General features: G+C 47.0%; 3 long non-coding RNA genes across 3 annotated transcripts in view; all 3 read right to left on the bottom strand.

Annotated features, from left to right (window-relative positions):
* Positions 1 to 1,204: 1,204 nt before the first annotated feature.
* LOC127305293 (uncharacterized) overlaps positions 1,205 to 24,984 on the bottom strand; it is a 44,561-nt gene continuing 20,781 nt past the window's right edge. The window contains exon 3 of the long non-coding RNA XR_007853805.2: positions 1,205 to 1,636. This is a non-coding gene — a long non-coding RNA (uncharacterized lncRNA). The remainder of the gene's footprint in view (positions 1,637 to 24,984) is intronic.
* On the bottom strand, positions 16,189 to 18,149 carry LOC139829842 (uncharacterized). Its single transcript, XR_007853800.2, has 4 exons — positions 17,420 to 18,149; positions 17,124 to 17,331; positions 16,905 to 17,002; positions 16,189 to 16,424 (listed from the first exon to the last, which is right to left on the bottom strand). It is a non-coding gene; the product is annotated as an uncharacterized lncRNA (long non-coding RNA).
* Positions 20,388 to 22,177, bottom strand: LOC127305292 (uncharacterized). Its single transcript, XR_007853804.2, has 4 exons — positions 21,467 to 22,177; positions 21,171 to 21,378; positions 20,952 to 21,049; positions 20,388 to 20,468 (listed from the first exon to the last, which is right to left on the bottom strand). It is a non-coding gene; the product is annotated as an uncharacterized lncRNA (long non-coding RNA).

The following is a 24,984-nucleotide window of genomic DNA, read 5'->3' as shown; positions in this document are numbered from 1 at the left end:
GCATGCAACAATAACGTGAGAGGTGAGAGCTCTTAGATTGTTCTACTCTAGATGGAATAGTGCACAAAAGAGCATGCTTGTCAAATGATATATTGGGTCTTTTTCGAGGATCCAAGCAGCCCTAACGTAAGTACAACAAGTTCTACACAACTGCTCGGTGGCATACCAACGGTCATACCTACCCGCAAAAATAAAACGGTCGTACCAATATAATCCATTAATCAAAAGGCTGGGAAGCTGGCCCTTAAAAGCATGCAAGTTCTACACAATTGCTCAGTGGCAATACCAGCGGTCATGCCAATATAATCCACTAATCAAATGGCTGGGAAGCTACGTTAAACATGTTTAAAAAAATCGAAAAAAATATGTTGATGTGGAGAATGTTAAAATCTATTGATGTGTAAATTTTCAGAATGGAATATGTTGTATTTTGGGCTCAGCAAAAATAATAAATCTTGATTTTAGTATCATTTCAGTATTGGTGATACTAAAATCTAGAATTCGTCATTTTGTTAGACTTTGTTATTTTTACTGAGAGCAATATATGATGTATTTCAATCTAAAAATTTACACACCAATAGATTTCAGCATTCTCTATGTCTACTTATTTTTTCAAAAATTTCTGAAACTTTGAAATCAAAAAATTTGAAGTTTGAAAAAAAAAACATAAAACCGGTCTACATGTAGCCTGGGCTACATTTGAGCTTTCCGGGGAAGCTAGCCCTTAAAAGCATGCAGCTTCACGACTTCACGAGTTTTCTTTTTCCCATGGAAGCGTATATATAATATCCTAAACGTGTAGGGATGATAAATTCCATTCGACAACAAATCTGTGACAGAAGAGAAACGAATCTATGACGCTCTGTTTTGAAGGATGGACGTCCATGGCGTCGTCTTTACCCCTTGCCAGATTTCATTGGCTGATGGCCTGATGCCATTTTGCATGTAGACGAGAGAAACAACTAGTCCGCGGTTGAACTAGTTTAGAAGTTAATTACACTTTTTGACATGACCTTCCAGAATTTTTGGACATATACATCACACAGCAACTATTAGAGACTTCAAGACATCATAGGTTCAAAACAAAGTAAAAGTACGTTAATTATTTGGTGGCATCAGTGATGCATGAACATCAGCTCACTACAGGGCGGACCAAGATCACCTGACGAAGTAAGGAAAGGGAAAAAAGTAAACTTGTACGACCACCCGTGATCAAATTTTTGGCAAAGATTCTGTTGTTTTGTGGACAATTACACCACAACAAAAAATTGGTATCACATTTGTTGCAGAGCCTGGGTGCAATTGGTATCTTTTGATATTAATATATTCCCTTTATCGAAAAAAAGCAAACAACATCAACCTTCCAGGACACCACATCACTACTTCAGTTCAAGAAAATAAAAAAGAGAAAGAGGAAGTCAGGCCAGCCGCCACGACTCCCTCCAAGACACTTCTCTCCGTTGCTGCATCAGGCGGTGGCGGGTGGCAGCGCATCCACCCCTCCCCTCCGCAAGCGCCACCCACAGCAGTCCGACGACTACTGCTCCCTGCACATCTCCTCTAGCATCGCGCACCAGCCAGATACCACAGACCGGCCAAATAAGAAGGCTCGGCAAGCTCGTCCTCTATCCATCACCTGCATAAACAACAAGAGACCAAGTGAGATAGAGGTTCAACTCCACTTAAGTAAGCACAAGCACACAACAGGCTTCAAGATGTGCTAAGCTATAAACATCAACCACCATGTACTACAGGCACAAGCAAGGGAAGTCCATTCGACAAATAGGTGAAAATTACAACAAGGTGTTTATTAGTAGCTCCATGAACTACTACTGCTCGTTCGATAGGTGATGGATGGATAGCCGCAAGGTGTTCTCTTTTTCCAGTGGAACTTCCTATCAAGGTGAGCATGTACCAGATTGTTTTCTTACATCATATCAAATACGGAGTACTATATATCTTTCTTTAGCTAAGAAACTTTATATCTTCATTTCCTTACAAGGAGGAAAAACACTAGTAGCTACTGCCTGTTTCATGCATGCCACTGATTAATCACGAGCACTAGGTCTACCTAGTTGGTAAGCATTGAATTTGCCACATGCAAAATTCACTCAAGAACAAATATCCAGGCTTTGCAAGAGGCTGCCATATAATAGTAACAAAGTTTCAAGTTATAAGCACGACAACCACATTTAAAGTGATACTATGATCTACTAGAGAGTGTGCCCAGTTGAAGTCGAATCAAAATGTCGACCAAATTCTAGCTTAGCTAACTCCCAGAACCGGACCAGGTAGCTAGTTCCCAATAACTGCAAAGCGGTCGCTACAACTTGCACATCCCTGGTGCATGACTTCCTTCGGTCTACACACATGCTCCAGGCCACCCACTACAGCATTCGACCGGCGTCTCACGCTCTCCAGCAGATAACAGAAAAAAACACAAGTTTATTACCAAAGTATAGAAATCATTTCGCTACACTAGATAGAGCAAGTTCGCAAAAAGCACAGCAATATACACACACATAATCTTGTCAAGAACAGGGAACACTTGTGCACCTCGCATAAATGTGGTTGATGTTGTTAGGAATAAATTAGCTTTAGTTTTAGGCTAATCAAGCAGTTAGCAGATTCCTTAGAATATTCCCTATAGCAGTTAGCATATTAGTGATTTGTCCAATCGCTGTGCGAAGCGAACAGTTGTGTCCTTTGCCAAGAGACACCAACATGTAATAACCGACATTTTAAGCGACGGTTCGGGTAGTATATAAACCTGACCAAAGTATCAATAAAGCAATCATTCACATCCATTCGTTCTCTCTCTATCTCTGTATCTCTTCATGTCATCAGCACTCTGCTCTGTCCCTAGCGATCCTGCCATCCTTGGCTTTTTCTTTCGCTCGTTTTGTGGCACGAGAGGAGCGTCGCTTCCATACTCGTCACCGTCGGACCTTCGGTCTTGCTGCTTGTCGCCGGAACTTCCGCCTGAACTTCAACCGCCACCGGAACTTCGGCCGGAACTTCAACCGCCGCCAAAGCATGAACGGTAGCCTCCGCCACCGCAGAGCAGTCCCTCGCCGTCGCTACAGCCCTGGTGGTGGCCTCCGCCGCCGCCACAACCATCGGCAGCATTACAACCATGTTCACCGCTGTGTGCAGAATAGCAATTTCACTGGAACACCAAAAGCAAGTACTAGGGCAGTTGTGCCCCGGGAAGAGGTTCCGGCCTTACCAGAGGTTGCTGTTGTGCCGGAGGTCGCTGCTGCGGCGCCGGAGATCGTTGCCGTCGAGCCAGAAGTTGCTGCAGAGTTCAAGAACGACGCCTCCGCCTCCAACATCACCGCGGACGCCGACGAACTTCTACCTCCTCCGCCGGCATTCACTGTCCCGCCCATGGACTGGCTGCTGGGCGGGCCTAGTGCCGGATGGCTCGTGGACGACCCCGACCGCGACTTCAGCGACGACGAACTCGCGACGCAGCCGCCTCCGCCGGTGTACTACTACATGCGCCACGGGTACGGGCCGTGCCTGCCATCTCCGACGCCGTCCGACGAGGAGCAGGAGCACTTCGCGCCGCCGGGCTACGCCCCAGTGACGGAGTTCTTCGAACCGCCGGTTGCTGTTCCCGCGGACGCGCCACCGACGGCACTCCCCGACCTCAACCTCCCCGCACAGGACGTGGAGGAGGAGAAGAACGAGGACGCGCCACACACGCCCAGCCTCCCCACAGCCTCGCCGGAGGCCCGGGTGCTCCTCCGCCGCTTGGCGTCATCCATGGCGGCCCGCCCCGCCGGCATCCGCAGAGGGACCTGGTCCCCCGAGGCCCTCGGCCTCAGCGGCCGCGTCGCGGAGCTTTGCCTCGACGAGCCTGCCCACTACTCCTTCTCAGCGGAGGGATCAAGCCGGCGCTAAATCGCTGGCCACGGGCGCTGGTGCGGTGCTAGGAAGAGAAATCGTGGGGACAGAGGAAGGAGACGACGGGATTAATTATCCTATAGGCTGTGTAGCTATCCTCTACCACACTTTTGACCCCTGGTCCAAGCGGTGCCCGTGAACTTAGGGTGTGTTTGGTAGGTCGGGTATACCCAGAAAATCTCCTCCCAACCGAGAATTTTGGGCCATCCAGTGTTTGTTAGGTCGGGTCAGCGTATCTGGGCAGTGCCCACCTCATATGGAAAACGGCCTTCAGCCCTGCCCGGTTGCGAAGCCCGAATCGAGCTTCTCACCTCAGCTCGGTTGAGCTCGTCCGGAAAGCGAGACCGTGCGGCCCCAAAAAAATCTCCGCGCATCCCACTCTCGCGAATCGTCTCACCTCCACCTCGTACCCCCGAGCCAGAAACCCCCGCTCCTCTCTCCTCCTCACGCATCGCCGCCGCCATCGCCTCAAGCTCGCCGGCTCCCCCGACTCCCCTTGCTCCCCTGAGACCCGCTGGAAGGTAGATCGAGGCAGCCTCCCGACGCTCCTCCCCTGGACGGCCGCGAACTCGCAGATCGAGCCGGCATGGAGCTGTCGAGCTCCACCTCAGCGCCCGTCGGTCAAGGCTGACCAGGCCATCCCTCGACCTCGCGCGTCGGCCTCCTTCTCCGACGGCCGTCCACCTCCATCTCCCCTGCACAGGACCAGGACCAAAGCAGCAGCCAGCTCGCCCCGCCAGATCATGCGTCTCCCTTTTGTGCATCACCAGCAAGAAGCAGCTCCCAAGGTAGTAGCACAACACCCTCTTCCTGCTATTAATTTGTGGTCAGTAGTATGATATACGATTGTGGGCACTAAAATTGCAGCAGTATGATATACGTTTGTGGTTAGCAGTATGGTATACTTTTGCTAACTATTTGTGGGCATTAAAATTGCACCCTTTTGTTTATTGTTTGCTGTAAAATTGATGTGTCGAGTTGTTATTTTTGTTTCTGCTAGATGGATGATTTGGCAAGAAAGCGGCGCCAACTAATTGTGCAAGCAGCCGGTATTGCAGCTGTATTGGGTGCATACATGATCTTTATCTCAAGGAGAGCTAGGAAACAAACTCCGATGTTAATAGGTCGTAGGATTGATATGGATGCTGCTAGGGAATCAAATCTGAGATATATCTATCATTCTAGTGACATAAATTGCTCAAACCAGCTAAGAATGAAAAAAGCACCTTTCTTTCATTTGTGCAATTTGTTTAGAGAGAGAGAGTTATTGCAAGATAGTATTCATACCTCTATAGAGGAACAAGTAGCCATGTTTCTCCTAGTAGTTGGCCACAACACAAGGTTTAGAGCTCTACAACCGATTTTTAGGAGATCTACAGAAGTAATTAGTAGGTATTTTAAAGCGGTGCTATATGCTGTTGGTGAGTTGCGAGCTGAAATGATCCGTAATCCCTCCACTCACATCCATGATAAAATTGAAGAAAACAGCCGCTTCAATCCATACTTCAAGGTAACTGATGACCCACAAGTATAGGGGATCGCAACAGTCTTCGAGGGAAGTAAAACCCAATTTATTGATTCGACACAAGGGAAGCCAAAGAATATTTGTAAGCCTTAACAGCGGAGTTGTCAATTTAGCTGCACCTGGAAACAGACTTGCTCGCAAGAGTTTATCAGTAGCAACAGTTTTATAGCAGTAGCAGTAGTGAAATATGTCAACACCCGGATTTTTAAGTCCAGATGCCTATTATTCCGTACATCGCAATCCCAGGAATAATGTTTTTGCGAGACATAATAGTAAGTAGCATAGAGTCATCATTTATTACAACACATATTGTCTTACAACCATAGATCACATGATCCAATATTACACGAATATATTGTTCAACATCACAAATAGTAGCGGAAGCGAAGTAGTAGTGGACGATCTATTCCACAGGCAACGCTTGACGTTAGAAGACGATCCTAGTTATCGTAGACGTCCTGTTGTCCGTCATCCTGATACTGGTGCTCTCCTTCATAGTCTGGCATTGGAATAGCCAGGGCAAAGCCATGAGTACTTTTAAAGTACTCGCAAACTAACTCTAAGATAAAAACTCAATAAGTGTAAGGGGATACTAAGCTCTAGGTTGATTTGCATAAAGCCAAGTTTTAGTTTCATAAATCTTTGGTAAAAGCCTATATCATGTGCTAGACTAACTCAAGTGGGAACATTAGTGTCATTCCCACAACTCATTATGGTTCACCAAAATGTCACCTTTCAATCCACCATTCATTTCTAGAATCAAAACATTTTAATGATAACGGAGGTAGTATGGCCTTTCCAATCGTCCGTAACCGTGGACACGGCTATTCGAATAGGTTTAACACTCTGCAGAGGTTGTACTCTTGTGCCACAACTTTTGATTTCATCCGTCGAGGATAACCCCGAATCATCGTAACACAGTACGCGGATCATCAATCGAAACCTTTCACTTATATATGCTAGTATGAGCACCTCTCCCCATGAGCTTGGCCTCCCGGTGGAAACCGCAGTTAACCCGGGAACTGCACAGGGCTTGGGCCGTACATTCACCTCATTTCAACCTCAATCCACAAGTAACGGAGGCAGCCGCAGCGTAACCCCTATGATGTTTGTTAAGAGGGAACCCATACTAAAATACACAAGTTTCTAGTTAAGCCCTACCCATAATCAGGTATTGTGGGGGTACTTGTATAATTGGAAAGGTATCGCATTCAAACTCAATCATCTATTTTATCAAAAATCACCATCTTCTCTTGTTCAAAAACCACCTCCACTTTACTTTCTTTCAAAGTCATTTCACTTCACCATGTTCCCATCTAGAGTAGTCAATTTTAATTGATTAGCACTAGCAACTATATGAGGGGTGCTATCTAGCTTTGAGTGGTGCTAATCCATTCCAAGTATTTTTCTACTCTAGACCAATTGAATCATCAATCAAAAAGGTACTTTGAGATAAATAAGCAAAAGTAAAAGTAGGTAAAAACATGGGATAGGTAATACATAAAAGTAAAGTGTGATGGTGCCTTTGCTCTTGTAGAGCTAAGCACTTGTGTTTAGCAAGGGTTAGCTTGCCTTGAGCTGGGTAGTTATCGAAGTTCTCTTCTTCTTCCTGAGAGTAGCCCTCCTCCTCTTGGTATTCCTCGTTACTAGCGTCTATATACGAATACGAGGTATAAATACTAAACCAAGCTCACATACTATACTAGAAACACTCCAAAGGGTTCACACACTAGTCCTAGTATCAATCAAACATGGCATGGTGGATTATTTGATTAGTCTTTATTTGAAAGAAATTAACTTCCTCTCATTACTCCTATTTCTTGAAATTGGTATGTAGGTCTTTAAAGGAATTCATTTCTTTTCATTACCTAATATTAAGATTTAATCTCTTCATATAATAATAAGGTATGAAATATAGGTTGACCCAAAGTCAACATTTCATATCTATTATATGTGAGTTCAATTTAATTGAAGTGCTACACTTCACATAGTTTTAATACTTAACCTCTAAATGAATTAAAATCTCTAAGTAATAATTCTCAAGGGTTCATTAGCCTAAGTCATTCCCCCTGGTTATTAGTACTTAGGATCAAAATTTAAATGAGAGGTAACTGTCATATTAGGGTTGAGTTTGAATTCCAATTTAAAAAGCTCTAGAAATGACTACATAGCCATTCTATTTGATCTAGTCCATGATCATACAAACAACAGGGCTATGTTATTGCATAATCAATTAGAGGACATCATTTTTGATTTATTAGAATTGGAATTACTTCAAAATCTATTCTGGTTGAATTTTAAATAAAGTTTGAATGTTCAAAAGTCCCTGTCTTGTCTTTTTTGTCAAATTAAATCTATAATTAAAAAGGAGATGGGGCCAGTGGCATTGGATAGATAAATTCATGGGCTTTCCAACGGTATAAAGTTTGCTAAATTTGGTTTGGCAGAATTCAAACTATTCAAAATTTACTAAACCTTCAGCAGAGCAAATTTGAATAAGATTAAACCAAATTTGAATTCTTGGGCTTAGGCGGGAAGCGTTACTGGGCCGAAACGGTTTAAACACCCACTTCGCAGCCCAACACGCATCTGGTGCGCTCGGGCCGCGCCGACGGGGTGGGGGCCACTGTCGGCGCCTCTTTAAACGCCGAATCGGTACGCGCGCGTTAGGCCGTAGGATTAGACTAGGATCCGACGGCGTGTGAACGTCGTCTTCTCCGACGAGCGGCGGGCTCCTGGCGGCGAGCCTAGGGGGTCGGAGGGCGTACGGGCCGGCAGGTGCGAGGTCGGGCGAGGCGCGGAGAAGGTGTAGTAGATGGGGAAGCCCTGGGAGCAGCGGCGGCGCTGGGGAAGCGCCAATCGGCGAGAGCTTCCGCGGGCTCCGGCGGACCTCGGCTCCCGATTGCTTCGCTCCGGCGAGGTGGTGCTAAATTGAGGTGGGGAGCTTGTTCAGAGAAGGGAGGGAGCGAGTTGTGTGAAGAAATGGAGCTCGAGCTCCCTATTTATAGCGGATGGAGGATGCCGCGGGGTGCTGCGAAGGGGCGTCCATGGCGCGGCGTCTACGGTGGTCGAAAGGGCAAGGCGAGGACGGCAGCGTGTAGGCGTCGTCCTGGCGATGCTCAACGGCTAGCTGGCGCAGAGAAAGTGCGACGGGATTGCTCGAGCTTTTGCAGAGTCTCACCGGGCGCGCGGCATCATTTGGTCGAGGACGACGGCGACGGTGCAGGGCAGGCACGGGCGCTCGTCTAGCGTGTAGAGGGCGGGGAGTAGCTGCTCAACGCCGCGGTAGGGATGCAGGGCGAGGACGGTGGCGATCAAGTGGGCGACGTCCTGGCGCTGCCGATGCGCGCTCACCGCGTGCACGGGCGCGTGCTGGCAAGGTTCTGGACGCGGGCGTTCCGGCCAAAGTAGAGCCGTGGGCGTTGCAGGGCTTGTACCATTCGTGTCCTTGTGCTGTGTAGATGCTCTAGGACAAGGGCAAGAGTTGAGATGAGGGCTGGAGGTGGAGATGCCAAAGGTGGCCGGCATGGCCACGGTGTGCATTAGACTAGGTTTTCTTTCCCTCTCCTCTCACTTTAACCGATCAAGCAAGGTACTGGGGTGAAGCAGGGGTTGTAAGAGAGTGTGATGATCAAGAATTAAAGGGGTTTAGGGAAGAAACCAGTGTGTAATAGTGTGTGTCTCAATTTGGAAATGATGCCTGCCACCTGTTCGACACAATGGCCGCATGAACTTTTCTTTTGAATTTTGGAAATCTTTTTGGGGAATCTCATTTATATAAATAATGTGAAGTATTGGTGGTGGTGGCACTCAATTTGGAGTTGTTTTGCAAAATGTCAAAAGTGACATAATCTTCTCTTTATTTCAGCATCCCCTCTTGTCACTTTTATTCTGGTCAACCTAGTCAACTCTAGCCATGATGGTCAACATCAAAGTTGCTCACCTTGACATGGTCTTGGATGACATGGCTTTGGTTGACCAAGTTTAGTTCAAGAATTGAGAAAACCAGGGGGGTAAAGAGGTGAAGAAAATATTTTTGTGACAAGTGGCCATTATCATATGTATGTGAGAATTTTGATTTCTTTGCATTTGATTCTTGGTTCAAGGGTGCAATTGTGTTAGTTTATCACATTGAAGTATTTTAGAAGCAAGGGAGCAAGCAATCTTGGCCTTGGTTGAGGATTTGCTAAATTGCATATTGTGTATGTGAGTGAGAAATGAGTTTTTCTCATTTTCTCCATTTCCCCTCAAATTAGGGTTTAGTGATCTTGCTTAGGGTTCACATAGCAATGTTTCAACATACTAACACTCATCATGGCAATTGCACAAAAGAATATCACTCAAATGCATATATCTATATGTGGCACTATATGCATAGAAAAAGTTTTTGTTAATTGCACATTTTGGGGTTTGGGGAATTTCTCTTTCTTGTTTATTATTGTTGAAACTTGGGATGTTACAAACCCTTCCCCCTTACAAAAGATCTCGTCCCGAGATCTGAGAAAACTAGGTACTAAAGAGATCTGGGTACTCAGTCCTCATAAAGTCTTCTCTCTCCCAAGTGGCTTCTTCTTCGGTGTGATTACTCCATTGGATCTTCAGAAACTTGATACTTCGGGTACGGGTGGTTCTGAAAGCTTCTTCCAGGATGCGAATAGGTACTTCGCGGTATGTCAGATCTGAGTTGATATCCACAGCTCGATGGTCGATGTTCTTGAAAACTTCGGTCTTCTCAGGCACTTCTAAACACTTCCGGAGTAGCGAGATGTGAAACACATTGTGCACCACTGACATTTCTTCCGGTAACTCCAGCTGATAGGATACTTCTCCTCGGCGACTCAGGACCTTGAAAGGTCCGACATATCGGGGTGCGAGCTTTCCTCTAAGCTGAAATCTCTGCATTCCCTTAAGAGGGGACACTTTGAGATATACGAAATCTCCGATCTCGAAGGTCATCTCTCGGCGTCTCTTGTCGGCGTAGCTCTTCTGTCTTGATTGGGCTGTCCTGAGGTACTCACGGATCTTGTGAACCTTCTCTTCGGCTTCTCGGAGAATATCTGGTCCAAAGATTTGACTCTCTCCTACTTCCGACCAATTCAGAGGGGTACGGCACTTCCTTCCGTACAGTGCTTCGAAAGGGGCCATCTGCAAGCTGGCTTGGTAGCTATTGTTGTACGAGAATTCTGCGTACGGCAAGCAGTCTTCCCACTTAGATCCATACTCTAGCACACATGCTCTTAACATATCTTCTAATATTTGGTTGACTCTTTCAGTCTGTCCATCTGTCTGCGGGTGATAGGCTGTGCTGAAATTCAGACGAGTTCCGAGTCCTTCATGTACTTTCCGCGAATCGGGAGGTGAATTGGGATCCTCTCGTCGGATACTATCGACTTCGGGGTTCCGTGCAGGCTAACTATCCTTGAGATATATAACTCGCGAGTCTCGGTCCTTGATAGGTGGTCTTGACGGGGATGAAGTGGGCGACTTTGGTCATCTGTCGACCACTACCCGGATGGAATCATTTCCTTTACTAGACTTGGGCAGTCCGGTGATGAAGTCCATTCCTACGGAATCCCACTTCCATTCGGGAATCAGTAGGGGTTGCAACAGCTCTGCGGGGCGTTGGTGTTCGCTTTGACTCTTTGATGATGTCACACTTGGCGATGTAGCTTCCAATTTCTCTCTTCATTCCATGCCACGAATTGTTCCTTCAAATCCTGGTACATCTTGGTTCCTCCGGGTGAATGGAGTACAGGTGGTGTCGTGGGCTTCTTTCAGGGATAACTTGCTTCAACTCGGAGTCCGATGGCACGCAAAGGCGCTTGTTATACCATAGCACTCCTTCTTCATCTACGGTGAATCCTGCGCCTTTCCGGCGGCTATTTGGTTCTTGATTCCGTCAATGCTAGCATTTCCTTTCTCGAGCTTCCTTGATCTGACTAACCAGGGTGGGTTGGAGTTCAATGCTGGCGAGGTATCCTTCGCTAACCAGTTCAAGCCAAAACTGCTCAAACTCTTCAAACAGGCTAGGTTGCTCTATTGCTAACATGGAGTTCAACTGACATGGCAGTCTACTCAGAGCATCTGCTACCACATTGGCCTTGCCGGGGTGATAGTGGATTTCCATGTCGTAATCCTTGATTAACTCTATCCATCTCATACTGTCTCATATTCAGCTCCTTCGCGTGAAGATATACTTGTGCTCTTGTGATCCGAGTAAACCTCGCATCGATTACCCATGAGGTAATGACGCCATACTTTCGGTGCTAACACCACCGCCGCTAGCTCTAAGTCATGTGTTGGATAGTTCTGCTCATGCCGCTTCACTGCCTTGATAGGTAAGATATCACTTTGCCTTCTTGCATCAAAGACACATCCAAGACCAATCTTGGAGGCGTCACAAGACACATCGAAGGGCTTGGTAATGTCCGGCATCACCGGTATTGGGGCTGTTGTCGGCCTTAACTTGAGCTGTTGAAAGCTCTCTTCACACTTGTCGGTCCATTCGAACTTCCGGTCCTTCTTCAACAGTTGGGTCATCGGTCTTGCTATGCTCGAGAATCCTTTAACGAATCGGCGGTAATATCCCGCCAATCCGAGAAATGCACGGACTTCGGTCTGGGTGGTTGGGGCTTTCCATTCTTCAACAGTCTTGATCTTTGCGGGGTCCACGGCAATTCCTCCTACCGACAAGATATGACCCAAGAATCCTACTTCATCCAACCAGAACTCACACTTGCTGAACTTGGCATACAACTGATGTTCCCGAAGGGTATCTAGGACCACTTCCAAATGTTGCTCATGTTCTTCCTCGGACTTGGAGTATATGAGGATGTCGTCGATGAAGACAACCACAAACTTGTCCAGGAAGTTCATAAAGATCTTATTCATGAGATTCATGAAGTAAGCGGGGGCATTGGTCAATCCAAATGACATGACATTGTACTCATACAATCCATATCTAGTGGTAAAGGCGCTTTGGTGATATCGGTGGCACGAATCTTCAATCGATGGTATCCGTCCGCAGATCAATCTTGGAGAATACTCAGCTCCTGGCCACTGGTCAAACAGATCTTCTATCTTGGGCAACGGATATTTGTTCTTAATGGTGACATCGTTAAGCTTACGATAGTCCGTAACCAAACGAGTGGCACCGTCCCTTTTTATCCACAAACAAAGCGGCGATCTCCAAGGTGACGCACTTGGTTGAATCAGACCTTTGAATAGCATATCATCCGGTTGCTTCTTCGATTCCACTAACTCTGCCGGGTTCATGCCGTAGGCTCTCGGGCTATAGGTCCGGTTCCGGGGATTAACTCGATGATAAACTCGATATCCCGATCCGGGGGCATACCGGTAGATCATCCTGGAACACATCGTGATATCGACAAACGACCCCGATCTGATCCAAGGTGGGTTTGGCTAGGCTTTGGTTACAGTGAACTTTGGGGCATCTTTCGTGATAGGTGTTCGACTATTATTCCGGTGCTACTAGTCATGGTGATGGCCTTCTTGGCACAATCAATCAGTCCATGATGTTTCGCCATCCAGTCCATTCCCAGGACTACTTCCAAACCTTTGGCTCCCAAAACAATCAAATTTGCATAGAATTCTATTTCATGTATTCTGATTGGCACATCTTTGCAAATTTTTCTAGCTTTAGTTGTTGATCCGGTATTTGAACTATCATGACATGCTTCAAACCGATGGGTTGAATCTTACTAGTGCATGCAAAATCTTCGGTAATGAATGAATGCGATGCTCTAATCAAACAAAGACTCTTGCGGGTATTGAGTTAACAGAGAACATACCCAAAGACAACGTCTGGGGCTTCTGAGTTTCTTCGCATTCATGTGGTAGAGGCGGCCGTTGCGGTTGTTCGGGTTGTTGGGGGCGAACTTCTTGTTGGTGGTGACGCGACGCTGCTGGCCGCGCAGGCCCGAGGTGTTGGCGGCGGTCTTGGCGAGCTTCTTGGGGCACTCATAGGAGAAGTGCCCAGCTACTCCGCACTCGTAGCGCTTGTAGGTGGACTTGTCCTTGGGGGTGATGGGAACAGGCGTTACTCCCTCCTTGGAGCAGTTGTTGGAGTTATTGTTGGGGCGCGAGGTGGAGCGCGGTTGAAGTTGTTGTTGTTGTTGTAGTTGTTGTGTCCTCTGATCCGGGGTTTCCTCCACTCCGGTTCCGATAACTCGGACGTGGATTCGCATCGGGGGCTTGTTGTTTCTTGGGGCGAACCCTCCACCCGAGTTGGGGCGATACTTGTGGTTGTTGTCGGGCCCACTCTGGTTCATCATACGGCGCTTGCGTTCTCATTGGCTTGGTGTATCTTCCTCCATCCGAATGGCGGAGTCAACGAGGGCTTCTAAGTCAAGAAAGGGGATATTGATCGATGCGATACCGCATCTCATCATGCGGTCCATTCGAAACCTCTCCTTCCTCTTCTCGACGGTGTCCGTCTCATCCGGGCGTACCTTGACAAGGTGAGGAACTTGTCGCGGTATTCTACCACGGTCATTCTCGCCTTGCTTCGCCTCCCTGAACTCATCCTCATCTTCTTAATCAAACCCGGGGCACATGATACTTGCTAAACTTGAGTTTGAAGTCTTCCCAAGTCATCGGGTTCCCCGCATGTAAGGCGCGGTACTTGTCCACCGTGCACGTGTGTCCAGCCAGAAAGTGGGTGGCGACCCACACCTTCCCCCGGTCCTCCACTCCGGCACCCCCAAGATTGTTCTCCCTAGGATGCAGCCAATCATCAGCCTCGAGGGGGTCCTCTGTCTTGCCGAACACAGGTGGGTTAGTATTCGGAAGGTTTTCTGCTTTGACGCTGGGTGGTCGTGGTTTCGTGGCCTTGGTTGCCCTGAGCAAGTTGTTGAAGTGCAGCTAGGTTGGCTTGTCGTTCAGCCCTCTCAACTTCTCTATCAGCCAACATCTGTTGCAACATCTGCATCATCGCCTCCTGAGTCATGTTGCGAGTTGGAGGTGCCATCTGAACAGGGATATGGATAATGAGATAAGAGGGAAATGTCTATGGCTCATTTTGGGATAAATTTTCAACTTAAAACTTGATTCATAATAATAATAATATTACACACACACAAACATAGTCATGGAGGTAGCACATATTACAAGCCAAATGTTCAGGAGGGTTTTAAGAACCCTTTCAACAAACTACGATACATGGGGCGGATACAAAGGACCGATACATAACACGGGACGCAAGTGCTCAGACGGGACTACTCGCCATCGACGTTGATAGGGTAGACATTGTCTATGTGACGCCCCGGAACCGGTACCCTGAGGATTCCAGCGATCCCGCCGAAATCCGCACGATATCGATTCAGAGACGCCCTCCGACACGACGTGCGCGACAAATCACACACGTGATGCCAGAGGAATTAACACGAGCGGTAGCATTACAACAGGATTACAATAGAGCCCACAAGATACATATATTACAACAACAACTCCAACGAGTCAAGATACAAATAGATATATACAAAGATCCAAATCATACAGAAGATCAAATACATCCGAGTACGGACAAGATACAAATTGGACTAAGAGTCCTGAAGATAACCAGTGGCGTCCATAACCCCGCCTGTGCCAAGCGGAAGGGTAACCTTGCTAACGTCGTCATCTCGTACTGTCAAAGTCGGGCCATCGGCTGTCGACAAAAGGGGAGGAGACAAAAAGAAAAGAAAGGCGAGGGTAAGTACCATTGGCACGTACTTGCGAGACAAGACCGACTATGCTCGCCGGGTGGGCGGTATAAACTTCACCCTGGCTATATGTGGAGTTTAGCGGCAACAAAGCTACTATCCAATAGAGACACGCTACAACATCCGTCTACTCAGAGAAGATAAGAGAGCGCACAAGGTAATGTATAAATACTACACAAACATAACCCACCCGATGACCCATCTCCCCTCCAACAATTGCGAAGAGGCAATGTAAAAGGCACTCAACGGTGGACAAGTTTTATTGGGTAACGGTTGTAGTAAGGCTATATTACTACGCAAGTTATTATCAGATTATTAGCAACAAAATAACGGTGTAAGTTGTTCTATGATCAAGCTATACAATTCCAAGTCGTCCATAACCGCGGACACGGCTTATCGATAAGATGTACACCTGGGGGGTTGCCCAAATGTAACCATACGCATGCTCGAACCCACTTACTACAGGTGGAGTCTCACATCAAGACCGTTCCCAATGCAAGAGAAAGTTTAAGGGAGCCACCCCACTAAGCTACCCGTGACGAAGTTCTACTGCATTCGATACGGACCCAGAGGTTTGTGCCAGCAGCTAAGCTAAGTGTGAACAACTGTCGTCGCTAATCGTTCCACGAGATGAGTACAATACATAATATAAACACCCGAAGGCAAATGTAAGTAAATCGTGCATCGTGCATATGGGCAAATAAAACCAAGGTTGTGGCTCCCAATAAACAGACTCGAGGAAAGGTAGTGGGTGATGGGGGTCCCACTCCCCACGTACGGGTAGAGCGCTCAATCTCGGAACGTATAACAAGAACTCGGGTCCTAGGGGACATTAGCAAGTCAAAGTTAGATGCTTTCGCAAAGGGGCTCACAGATGCCTCGCTTACAATTTTAGTTGTTAACAATAAAGTAAAGTGTGATTATCTCCAACAAAAGATATAGCATGTGATAACCTTCCCAACAAGATATCCCGAACATCTCGAGATATCAACAAGACCCTAAACTCGCCTACGACTCGCAAAGTCGGCAAACAACAAACAATAGGTAGGGCGAGGAGGTGTATCTCGGACATATAGGTAACAGGTGGATAGGACACGTGACACAACAGAATCGCAACATAAGGATAGCAATAGATCAAAAGAGCATGTAAAAGTAAAATAGGTGAAGGGGTGGGCTCGCCTGTGAAAAGCTGCAGGAGAACTTGTCGGAGAACTCGTCGTATCTCACATCATCACTTCGTGATCCTATCCGAGAAGAAGCAAATGCTGGAACACACAACGCATGCAAGTCTTACTACTACGGATATAAGGATCAGCATGATCATGATATGATATGCATGGCAAACATGATGCGGCGGTGCAACTTATCCATATTAATCGGAGTCTAACCAGGACAAACAAATTAGGTTGGAGTTGCATTTCTACCGACAAAGTTCAGTGTTGATTAGCATGGCATACATGGCAGGGGTGGGCTACTTCAATATTAAACGGAGCGGGAAATCCATAGTCAGATCCTAAAATACTCCGCATATATATTAGGTGAACATGCATAACTATCAACGCGCGACATGATGCGAGATGCAAACAAGCATATGAATGGCATATTCATGTTCCTCACGTTTTTCTGATCAATTTTCATATATAACACATTTTATTTCGAGTTACGGTTTGAGAGATACGATTTTAGCAAGATTTTGCAAAACAAAAATAAAAGAACAAGAAAACAGAGAAGGGAGAGGGCCGGACCAGCTCTGGCCCGCGTGAGGCGATGATTAGCGGGCTGCTGCGCGTGGGCGATGGCTACACCGGGAGAGAAATGGGCCAAGGTCCAGTAGACGCCAGATCTGATGGAAAAGAACATAAAAAGGTTGGGTTAAAACACACCAATGGGATTTGAACTCGGGATCTGCTGGTATGGAACCAGGGCCGAACCAGCTGGGCTGGTAGAGGGTTGATGAACAGTACCAGGCGTACAACAATATGAGGTAGCACAGGCCGGACTTCCAGGATATGACCATGGCGGACGGAAAACAATACTGTAGAGCATCGATCCGGCGATTCGGGGCGGGCCAGGATGCGAGAGATAGCGCGTTTGAAGCGGAAGAACATGGGGAACTTTCTGGTGGCGGTCATGGTGCCAGGGACCCACCGGAGCGCCGCCGGCGACGGGTACCTGCAGCGGCGGGCAGCAGCCAACGATGAGAGCACGCTAGGGAGAGAGAGGGAGGTCGTGGAGAAGCTCGGGAGGACGGGAAACTCACCAGGATCGTGAGGAGAAGGTCAGAGATGGCGGGGGAGGTCGGAGACGGCCGGATTCGTCGAGTTTCTCGCCGACATCGGAGATGGAATTGGCGAATTTGGGGGTGATTGGAGATGCCCCGGCTCGATTCCTTTGGGGAAGATGGAGAGGACGATGGTGCGGTTCCTCTGGTCGTCTCAGCTCGGCGAGGGAGCACCTGTGGCGACGGCATGGTCGAGGTCACTGTAAGGCCGGCCATGGTTTGTTTGTTCGTTTCTTCTCTGTATCCTTGCGTGAAGAAGAAGAAGAAGGTGGAGGGGGAGACAGAGGAAGTGGCGGCGGCAGGAGGGGAGAGGGGCTAGGGTTTGGCACATGGATTAAAAAGGGGAGGGCAACGCAGGAGCGGTGGTGGTTGAGAGGGAGAGGACCACAGGCTCTCCACGCCATCTTCGTGAGGAGGTAGACGACAACGGAGGGAGATACTTTTCTCATCGAAAGGGTAAGCAGGCCGGGCTGGGCCAAGGAAAAAGAGGGGAGGTGGTCGCGGAAAAAAAAAGGGAGAGGCAGGCCTCCGGGGTGGAACTAGATGGGCTGCTGGGCTGCTCCGGTAGGTTAGGTTAGATTAGGGTTTTTTCAAACCTTTTTCTTTCTTTGTTTTAAAACCAGATTTGGAAAACCATTTCAAACCAAACCAAAGCAGTACAAATATTTATTTTGAATTTTGAACATTTAAAAATAATTTTATTGGTTAGGTAGGTTTGGTGTTAGAGTGTTATTAAAAGAAAAGATGAGGAAAAGTTTTACATAGAAACCATATGAGAGGAAACAAAACAAAATAATATAGGATTTATAAAATAATTTTATTTGTAAGAACAAACATGGATGATATGATGCATGATGCATGATGATGCATAAAAGAAAAATAACAAACAAAATCTATAGGGGTACTACCCTGGACCGTTACAATCGACACCACTAACAAGGAACCTCGCCCCGAGGTTCCACGTCAAGGTACGGGGGAGAGAGGTGGACTATCGGATCTTCTGGCGACGTGTCGATCTCCTCGACACCACTAACAAGAGTTCTTGCTCCACGTAGATCGGCGACACCACTAACAAGAAGTCGTGGTTCTGATGTTGATGATGCATTTGCGTCGGGACCTCCGAAGATCAGAACTAATAGGTGAAAGGTAAAGATCGTCCAACCCACGTAGAGACCTAAGACTCGGAGAAACAGATAAGAGGAGATTCAAAACTCGCAAGGATAAGAGGAGCAAGAATGGCACAAGGAGAAAAATAGAGCTAATCAGATCTATCCAACGAATTTTCAGAAAATAGTTTTGACACTAGACACAACAACGTCCGTTGGCAAGGTTATCCTACAGGCTGGACTAGTGGGGTACCGTCAACCTGAGCTCTGATACCAACTTGTGACGCCCTCCGACACGACGTGCGCGACAAATCACACACGTGATGCCAGAGGAATTAACACGAGCGGTAGCATTACAACAGGATTACAATAGAGCCCACAAGATACATATATTACAACAACAACTCCAACGAGTCAAGATACAAATAGATATATACAAAGATCCAAATCATACAGAAGATCAAATACATCCGAGTACGGACAAGATACAAATTGGACTAAGAGTCCTGAAGATAACCAGTGGCGTCCATAACCCCGCCTGTGCCAAGCGGAAGGGTAACCTTGCTAACGTCGTCATCTCGTACTGTCACAAAGTCGGGCCATCGGCTGTCGACAAAAGGGGGAGGAGACAAAAAGAAAAGAAAGGCGAGGGTAAGTACCATTGGCACGTACTTGCGAGACAAGACCATTTATGCTCGGTGGGCGGTATAAACTTCACCCGGCTATATGTGGAGTTTAGCGGCAGCAAAGCTACTATCCAATAGAGACACGCTACAACATCCGTCTACTCAGAGAAGATAAGAGAGCGCACAAGGTAACAGATAAATACTACACAAACATAACCCAGCCGATTACACATATCCCCTCCAACAATTGCGAAGAGGCAATGTAAAAGGCACTCAACGGTGGACAAGTTTTATTGGGTAACGGTTGTAGTAAGGCTATATTACTACGCAAGTTATTATCAGATTATTAGCAACAAAATAACGGTGTAAGTTGTTCTATGATCAAGCTATACAATTCCAAGTCGTCCATAACCATGACACGGCTTATCGATAAGATGTACACCGCAGGGTTGCCCAAATGTAACCATACGCATGCTCGAACCCACTTACTACGGTGGAGTCTCACATCAAGACCGTTCCCAATGCAAGAGAAAGTTTAAGGGGAGCCACCCCGCTAAGCTACCCGTGACGAAGTTCGGCCGTGCATCCGATACGGACCCAGAGGTTTGTGCCAACGGCTAAGCTAAGTGTGAACAACTCTGCCGCTAATCGTTCCACGAGATGAGTACAATACATAATATAAACACCCGAAGGCAACAGAAGTAAATCGTGCATCGTGCATATGGGCAAATAAAACCAAGGTTGTGGCTCCCAATAAACAGACTCGAGGAAAGGTAGTGGGTGATGGGGGTCCCACTCCCCCACGTACGGGTAGAGCGCTCAATCTCGGAACAGATAACAAGAACTCGGGTCCTAGGGGACATTAGCAAGTCAAAGTTAGATGCTTTCGCAAAGGGGCTCATGATGCCTCTGCTTACAATTTTAGTTGTTAACAATAAAGTAAAGTGTGATTATCTCCAACAAAAGATATAGCATGTGATAACCTCCCAACAAGATATCCCGAACATCTCGAGATATCAACAAGACCCTAAACTCGCCTACGACTCGCAAAGCTGGCAAACAACAAACAATAGGTAGGGCGAGGAGGTGTATCTCGGACATATAGGTAACAGGTGGATAGGACACGTGACACAACAGAATCGCAACATAAGGATAGCAATAGATCAAAAGAGCATGTAAAAGTAAAATAGGTGAAGGGGTGGGCTCACTTTGTGAAAAGTCAGCAGGAGAACTTGTCGGAGAACTCGTCGTATCTCACATCATCACTTCGTGATCCTATCCGAGAAGAAGCAAATGCTGGAACACACAACGCATGCAAGTCTTACTACTACGGATATAAGGATCAGCATGATCATGATATGATATGCATGGCAAACATGATGCGGCGGTGCAACTTATCCATATTAATCGGAGTCGGAACCCCGGACAAACAAATTAGGTTGGAGTTGCATTTCTACCGACAAAGTTCAGTGTTGATTAGCATGGCATACATGGCAGGGGTGGGCTACTTCAATATTAAACGGAGCGGGGAAATCCATAGTCGGTATCCGAAATACTCCGCATATATATTAGGTGAACATGCATAACTATCAACGCGCGACATGATGCGAGATGCAAACAAGCATATGAATGGCATATTCATGTTCCTCACGTTTTTCTGATCAATTTTCATATATAACACATTTTATTTCGAGTTACGGTTTGAGAGATACGATTTTAGCAAGATTTTGCAAAACAAAAATAAAAGAACAAGAAAACAGAGAAGGGAGAGGGCCGGACCAGCTCTGGCCCGCGTGAGGCGATGATTAGCGGGCTGCTGCGCGTGGGCGATGGCTACACCGGGAGAGAAATGGGCCAAGGTCCAGTAGACGCCAGATCTGATGGAAAAGAACATAAAAAGGTTGGGTTAAAACACACCAATGGGATTTGAACTCGGGATCTGCTGGTATGGAACCAGGGCCGAACCAGCTGGGCTGGTAGAGGGTTGATGAACAGTACCAGGCGTACAACAATATGAGGTAGCACAGGCCGGACTTCCAGGATATGACCATGGCGGACGGAAAACAATACTGTAGAGCATCGATCCGGCGATTCGGGGCGGGCCAGGATGCGAGAGATAGCGCGTTTGAAGCGGAAGAACATGGGGAACTTTCTGGTGGCGGTCATGGTGCCAGGGACCCACCGGAGCGCCGCCGGCGACGGGTACCTGCAGCGGCGGGCAGCAGCCAACGATGAGAGCACGCTAGGGAGAGAGAGGGAGGTCGTGGAGAAGCTCGGGAGGACGGGAAACTCACCAGGATCGTGAGGAGAAGGTCAGAGATGGCGGGGGAGGTCGGAGACGGCCGGATTCGTCGAGTTTCTCGCCGACATCGGAGATGGAATTGGCGAATTTGGGGGTGATTGGAGATGCCCCGGCTCGATTCCTTTGGGGAAGATGGAGAGGACGATGGTGCGGTTCCTCTGGTCGTCTCAGCTCGGCGAGGGAGCACCTGTGGCGACGGCATGGTCGAGGTCACTGTAAGGCCGGCCATGGTTTGTTTGTTCGTTTCTTCTCTGTATCCTTGCGTGAAGAAGAAGAAGAAGGTGGAGGGGGAGACAGAGGAAGTGGCGGCGGCAGGAGGGGAGAGGGGCTAGGGTTTGGCACATGGATTAAAAAGGGGAGGGCAACGCAGGAGCGGTGGTGGTTGAGAGGGAGAGGACCACAGGCTCTCCACGCCATCTTCGTGAGGAGGTAGACGACAACGGAGGGAGATACTTTTCTCATCGAAAGGGTAAGCAGGCCGGGCTGGGCCAAGGAAAAAGAGGGGAGGTGGTCGCGGAAAAAAAAAGGGAGAGGCAGGCCTCCGGGGTGGAACTAGATGGGCTGCTGGGCTGCTCCGGTAGGTTAGGTTAGATTAGGGTTTTTTCAAACCTTTTTCTTTCTTTGTTTTAAAACCAGATTTGGAAAACCATTTCAAACCAAACCAAAGCAGTACAAATATTTATTTTGAATTTTGAACATTTAAAAATAATTTTATTGGTTAGGTAGGTTTGGTGTTAGAGTGTTATTAAAAGAAAAGATGAGGAAAAGTTTTACATAGAAACCATATGAGAGGAAACAAAACAAAATAATATAGGATTTATAAAATAATTTTATTTGTAAGAACAAACATGGATGATATGATGCATGATGCATGATGATGCATAAAAGAAAAATAACAAACAAAATCTATAGGGGTACTACCCTGGACCGTTACAGTCTACCCCGGCATCGAGGTGCTCGTGGCCATCCTCGTAAGGGTGGAACTCCAGGTCGTCGTCTTCCTCCTCCTCGTAGTCGTTGTCATTGCTGACGTAGGAGTAGCCGTCCCCCTGGATGTTCTCCCCTTCACCTTCGCCTTCCAGCTCCTGAATCTGCTCAGCTTGGGCAGCGATGGTCGCCTTCAGAGTGGCGATCCTGGCCTTCAGGCGGTTGATGGCGTGATCCTTCTTCTGGTTGGCACGGCGGAGTGCCCTGCGTTCTCCGGCGATCACCCTGATGGTGTCCGCCTGCTGCGCCAACTGGATGTGAGTGTGGTTGGCGTATTCGCGGGAGTTGTCGAGGTCGATGCGGGTCTCGCTCAGCATGAAGTCAAGATGATCAACATGGTGGCGAAGTTGCGGGTGCGACGGCAGGTTCATTGGCACTCCGAGGGAGTTGTGCCTTGCATAGTGCACAAAGCGACTATCCGTGAAGTCCATGAAGTTTTGCTCGCACGTACGTGCGAGTCCTTCTGAAGTCCCCTTGCGAGACCATCCGCCCGAGTTGTTCTCCCCGAAGGAGAATCGGATCCTTGCGCTCATTGGGAGTGTGAACCTTCCACGAAGGTCCACCATGATCACCCATCAAGTTGACCACCGGGTTGGTCATTCGGCATTCCGCCAAAGACTTCCGGTGGTGGGCGCCGAGGAACTACGAGAGGGAGAAGAGGTCCCTCTCGAAGATGATCTCTCCACCGTTCCCCAACCGATAGAACTCGACCTGGAGAAAGGGCTGCGCGTCCACGACGTGATCCATCTGTAGAGAGATGAGATGATTAAGTTAGATAAGTGCAAGTGTTCCAAATTTTAATTCACTTAGAAGAAGGGCATGAATTTAAAGTTTGTAAAAGACTCTTCAAGGTAAGAAGGTGAATAAGGTTTTCATAACTAGTCAAATCATGGAATTTGAAACTAAGTTTTTGAGCGTCCATTCTAACTAGGGTCTCCTAAGGTCAAACAATGGCTCTGATACCAACTTGTCAACACCCGGATTTTTAAGTCCAGATGCCTATTATGCCGTACATCGCAATCCCAGGAATAATGTTTTTGCGAGACATAATAGTAAGTAGCATAGAGTCATCATTTATTACAACACATATTGTCTTACAACCATAGATCACATGATCCAATATTACACGAATATATTGTTCAACATCACAAATAGTAGCGGAAGCGAAGTAGTAGTGGACGATCTATTCCACAGACAACGCTTGACGTTAGAAGACGATCCTAGTTATCGTAGACGTCCTGTTGTCCGTCATCCTGATACTGGTGCTCTCCTTCATAGTCTGGCATTGGAATAGCCAGGGCAAAGCCATGAGTACTTTTAAAGTACTCGCAAACTAACTCTAAGATAAAAACTCAATAAGTGTAAGGGGATACTAAGCTCTAGGTTGATTTGCATAAAGCCAAGTTTTAGTTTCATAAATCTTTGGTAAAAGCCTATATCATGTGCTAGACTAACTCAAGTGGGAACATTAGTGTCATTCCCACAACTCATTATGGTTCACCAAAATGTCACCTTTCAATCCACCATTCATTTCTAGAATCAAAACATTTTAATGATAACGGAGGTAGTATGGCCTTTCCAATCGTCCGTAACCGTGGACACGGCTATTCGAATAGGTTTAACACTCTGCAGAGGTTGTACTCTTGTGCCACAACTTTTGATTTCATCCGTCGAGGATAACCCCGAATCATCGTAACACAGTACGCGGATCATCAATCGAAACCTTTCACTTATATATGCTAGTATGAGCACCTCTCCCCATGAGCTTGGCCTCCCGGTGGAAACCGCAGTTAACCCGGGAACTGCACAGGGCTTGGGCCGTACATTCACCTCATTTCAACCTCAATCCACAAGTAACGGAGGCAGCCGCAGCGTAACCCCTATGATGTTTGTTAAGAGGGAACCCATACTAAAATACACAAGTTTCTAGTTAAGCCCTACCCATAATCAGGTATTGTGGGGGTACTTGTATAATTGGAAAGGTATCGCATTCAAACTCAATCATCTATTTTATCAAAAATCACCATCTTCTCTTGTTCAAAAACCACCTCCACTTTACTTTCTTTCAAAGTCATTTCACTTCACCATGTTCCCATCTAGAGTAGTCAATTTTAATTGATTAGCACTAGCAACTATATGAGGGGTGCTATCTAGCTTTGAGTGGTGCTAATCCATTCCAAGTATTTTTCTACTCTAGACCAATTGAATCATCAATCAAAAAGGTACTTTGAGATAAATAAGCAAAAGTAAAAGTAGGTAAAAACATGGGATAGGTAATACATAAAAGTAAAGTGTGATGGTGCCTTTGCTCTTGTAGAGCTAAGCACTTGTGTTTAGCAAGGGTTAGCTTGCCTTGAGCTGGGTAGTTATCGAAGTTCTCTTCTTCTTCCTGAGAGTAGCCCTCCTCCTCTTGGTATTCCTCGTTACTAGCGTCTATATACTAATACGAGGTATAAATACTAAACCAAGCTCACATACTATACTAGAAACACTCCAAAGGGTTCACACACTAGTCCTAGTATC

The sequence above is a fragment of the Lolium perenne genome, chromosome 6, assembly GCF_019359855.2.
Source record: "Lolium perenne isolate Kyuss_39 chromosome 6, Kyuss_2.0, whole genome shotgun sequence".
NCBI classification, from domain to species: domain Eukaryota; kingdom Viridiplantae; phylum Streptophyta; class Magnoliopsida; order Poales; family Poaceae; genus Lolium; species Lolium perenne.
Note: the sequence above shows the minus strand (reverse complement) of the source record. Positions and strands in the feature narration are given on the sequence as shown.